The sequence below is a fragment of the Sinocyclocheilus anshuiensis genome, unplaced genomic scaffold (assembly GCF_001515605.1).
Source record: "Sinocyclocheilus anshuiensis isolate Anshui unplaced genomic scaffold, SAMN03320099.WGS_v1.1 scaffold2054, whole genome shotgun sequence".
Classification (NCBI taxonomy): domain Eukaryota; kingdom Metazoa; phylum Chordata; class Actinopteri; order Cypriniformes; family Cyprinidae; genus Sinocyclocheilus; species Sinocyclocheilus anshuiensis.
In genome coordinates, this window is record NW_015539961.1 from 9,366 (window position 1) to 14,127 (window position 4,762).

The window sequence follows — 4,762 nt, forward strand, 5'->3', positions numbered from 1 at the left end:
TCAGACTGTGCTGACAAAAAGTCATGGATTTCGTGTCGATAGACAAAACCATTTTTGTATAGCGCAGCAACATATTTGAGGCATGATGCCAAAATGACTGGATGTATCTCTGCAAAGCTTTGACATATTGACACCAAACTTTGTGTGTGCATTGTCACCTCACACAGAACACACCACATCGATTTAATAACAGCACCACCTATTTGGGCAAAAGTGATAACCCATTAAATCAATTTACTAGTGGTTGTATTTATGATTTTTGAGCCATTTTGACTAAAATCATCTTAAAACGGCTTCAATTACTCACTGTTGCAGTTGGTCTGATGCTTGATGCCTTGCTTGCTTCTGTAGTGCTTAGCCCGAATAATTACTGCTTGCGGCTATAGTTATTATTATTAATATCAATGCATACACTTCAAGTTGCACTAAACCCCAGAAAGACATTAGACACAATCAAAAAAGCTACTAGAATATTTCAATGTAGGAAACAGTGCCCAGAAATCTTAAAATATGAAGAAAAAATGTTTTCTTTCATGAATAGCTGCTATTGAGGTCAAATATGAATGCAGGTGCAGACAAGTGGGATGTTACCTTTGACCTGTGCACCTCTCCATCATCATCCTCCCCACCAACACCCAGGACCTTTCGGGACTTGAGGCGACTCACAAGATCAGTCTGACTGTGCTTCTTCATGAGAGGTGGAGGTGTGGAAGCCATGGCAGCGGAGGAAAGCAGGCACTTCAGTGAGCTGTCAGGGGGACTGAGGAAACGATAATACATCAGCAGGAGCACTTTCTCAGAACTGTTTGTTCCTAGTATTTCAGTTATAGAGAAAAAAAATTTCACAACCAGTAATATGCAGGGTTTGTGAAATATCAGCACAACAATAGCATGTCATTCTGTTTCACATCTATGACGAAGAATAATCATAGCTATCAGTAAGGCTTTTTTACAGGCTAAACGAAAAAAGAGAGCAGTAGAAAAACATATAGACAGTGCAATGTGACCTATTGAAACAAGTCCACATCCTCCCACACAGCCGCACACACAAAGATTTAGAGGAAACTGTGTTGGCTGAATAGGGATATACTAAAAACATTTTTAAAGACAGCAAAGAACCAAGGTTATAACCAGACACAGGGAATGAATGTGTGTGTGTGTGTGTGTGTGTGTGTGTGTGTGTGTGAGAGAGATTTCCCTTACTATGCCCTTCATTCACAAAATTCTACATATTACCTGTCTCTTGCACATTTGTTACATACACTATACCATAATTTATTCCTCTGATGGCAAAGTTGAATTTTCAGCAGCCATTACTCCAGTCTTCCATGTCACATGATTGATGCTCAAAAAACATTTCTTATTATCTATGTTAAAAACAGTTTACAAAAGAATATTTTTGTGGAAACCATATGTTATTTCGATTTTTTTTTAAAACAGCATTTATTTGAAATATATATATCTTTTATAAATGTATTAACTCTAAATTTCATGCACCCTGAATAAAAATTAATGGTCGACCGATATTAGTTTTTTTTTACAGTCGATGCCAATATCTTGGAAAGCAGGGTGGCCGATGGCCGATATAAAGCCGATATAATTGTATTTATTTTAATTAATATTTAAGAAATTTGAAATCATTTGAAAATGGATTCAAAAATAAATTTGTAAAATAAACATACTTATACTTTAGATGACAAAGTATTTTTCGATTTGGACGTACCGAAAGTCACGCAGAGAACACACGATCGTGCAGGATACACATGCACACTTCACAAGATCTCACAGCTGGATTCGACTAAGTTTGCAAGGTTTGTGAAATTAAATTTTCATTAGCCATTCAAAGATTTGTTTAAATGATGTAAATGCGTATTTGCTGAATGCTGACGGCAAACGAGAAAGTATTATAATGTTTGCCTTTCTATTACTAATAATAAAAAAGCAATCGTTATAATACTTTTTGTATAGGCCTACATTTTAATTCCTTTGTTTAACACCTCTATCGGATTATTAGACAGACTTCTATCTGTATTAAGATGACGGCGAACAAGAGGGAGAATGTGAGCACTGTGTGCTCAGGCGCTGCCGCTCTCAAAATAAAAGTCCCGCCTCGAACGCATCGGCCAAACAGAAAAACTTATCGGCCGTGGCCAATATTTGAAAAAATGCCAAATATCGGTCGACATATCGGCCTTGGCGATATATCGGTCGACCACTAATAAAAATATAAACTCCATTTAACACATTTTACCATGTTTAAATTCACTCCAAAGATTTTGCTCCAAAATCAGCATTGACATCACAGAAACATCATTACTTTTAATTTCTGTTGTTTTTAAAGTAGGTATCAATTACATGACAGTTCATATAACCAAACATATAAAAATTTGATATAAAAAAAAAAATCACCATAAATATTGGGTTATTTTCAGAAAAAAGTAGGTAGCAATGACCCTGTGATGCATGAATCTCTACCATCAATAAGCTTTGAACAGCTTGAAAGAGTTTCTTTTTTAGGTGGGAATAACTATACATAATGTCTCACCAGTGATAGGAAATGTTATCCTGTATATATATGGAATACACTTTCAAAGAGGTTCAAAGACTGCAGATTTCTGTAGCACAGAGGGGAAGAGGACATGTTTCTCTGATATCTTGTGCAGACTGCTTATTGAACAACCCAAAGTCTGTCTAATCTAATTGATTAGTTTGGTGTTAATGAATAGAGCTTGATTCATGACAGCAGCTGCCCCATGTTGATCTCAGCTCTTCAGCTCTCGATCTAAAGAGGACAGAAAACACAGACTGAGGCTGCTCAACTTATTGTGAGTCACTAGACGCTGCTTACTGCTAATAGATTAACTGATGTTGCCGAAGGAGAACTGCAGGGTTAAAACTCTTGTTTTATTCCATTACTCAACTCATTCCCATTAGACAACTGAACAAGTCAGCTAACAAAAAAAGAGAGAGAGAAAAACTGCAGCCACTTGCCAAAATGGCGCACAAATGTCCTTTACAGAGGCATTTAACCAACAGCTGCCAGTACTAAATAGCTTTTTTTCTATGAATAAATAAAGCAGCAAACTTTTGAAATCTAAATAGAGTATTAATGCATTTCTAAATGCGATTAACATGGTCTCTAAAGAGGCTTTTGACTTTAACTTTATGAGATTCATAATTTCACTTTAACAGCTCTAGTAAAAGTAAAAGTCTGTTATGGTCTTCCACAAATAATTACAACTTCACAATGTTCCAGGACAGTATGCTAATACAAAATGATAGAACATAGTGACAAAAAGTCATCAAACAACTCTCATAAAAATATCAATTCAGTGAGATACACTTAACCATATCAATTATTCATGCCACAGTTTGAGTTGGATTCTCATGCTAAACATGGCCAAAGTTTCAAAAAACGATAAGTTTTTTTTAGAGTATGGCCCTACATGACATTATGAAGGACGGCATTCCTTGTATGGGCATTTCTCCCGAAAGATCAAGAGCGTGCCCATCAACGTGCTTCATTCGGGTTACGGAAGTCATCAGCAGCACTGCACAGGACTTGCTCGAGAAGAATGTCTTTAAAGAAGTGTGTTTTTGGTTGTGAGGGAAAGATAACCTTTTCAGTTTCCCAAAGAACCCAGCATTACATGAACAGTGGATGCAGTTTGTTTTTCTGGGACAGCAACGGAGTTTCGCATGTGTGTTTGTTTGTTGACGTCATTTCTGTGATGATTTATAAAAAAGGCCCAGTTTGACGCTAGATTTGCACATCATTTGATACTGAAAGATGGAGCAGTCCCAGCGATAAAAGATCCCGGTCATGAGTCGGAACCTCATAAGGTAAGTAAAACTGCATCAAATTTTGTTTTGTTGTTAAAAGCTTGCGATTCTTTTGCTCCGCCCACGGCACACCTCCAGGAGCTCAGCTGTTTTCGAAGAGAATCATAAAGATTTCTTTCTTTTAGAAATATGATAAAACTAAAGACTCTTCGGCGATATGAAGGATGCAATACTACTCTATAGGTACTCAAGATTAACATGAGATTGGTCGAAACCGTGTTTGTTATGTCCCCTTTATTTAATTTATGCCCCAGTGCATGCTGGGAAGACTGCAAATGTCACTAAATCATAAAAGTATTTTTCAGTGTAGCCCTATACCATAATAGCAAAGCTGTGTTGGTGCAATAACAGTAATAATGAAAGTAAACTGCCAAAAAACTACAACAATCAAGTAAATCTTTGACGGTTTTTTTTCTAAGACATTTTTTTTTTACTTCTAAAATTTTTTTTAACAATTCAGAAATCAATCTACCAAAATATTTTCACAAATCAACACTGAACTAGACACTATGGAGATTCATATGCATTGCTCTAACTGCCATAATGTATCTTATTTCACCAAAAAATGACATGACAATGAGGGATAAACTTGACATATTCATCCTTTTGTGAAAGTGTATATCACACTCCCAGCAGCTCATGAAAACCAGAAATTACACAGTCTCCCCATCTGTTCATTTCACAGCTGTTTGACATTTGGACTAGGGATGCACCGATGGGCCCGATACTGGTCTCCTGTACTCGTACTCGTTAAAATGCCCCGATACCAAACGCAAATTAAAAAAATATAATAATAATTACCATAGAGCAAAAAAATGAACAGTGAAAGTAACAAAAACTTGTAAAATAAATTTTAATGGGCATAATTAAGTGTGAAAATAACAGAAGGATATACAGTCAAACCAAAAATTATTCAGAG

The 4,762-nt window shown here is 36.2% G+C and overlaps 1 long non-coding RNA gene across 1 annotated transcript in view; it reads right to left on the reverse strand.

Annotated features, from left to right (window-relative positions):
* Nucleotides 1-597: 597 nt before the first annotated feature.
* LOC107687046 (uncharacterized) overlaps nucleotides 598-4,762 on the reverse strand; it is a 25,288-nt gene continuing 21,123 nt past the window's right edge. The window contains exon 3 of the long non-coding RNA XR_001634086.1: nucleotides 598-760. This is a non-coding gene — a long non-coding RNA (uncharacterized LOC107687046). The remainder of the gene's footprint in view (nucleotides 761-4,762) is intronic.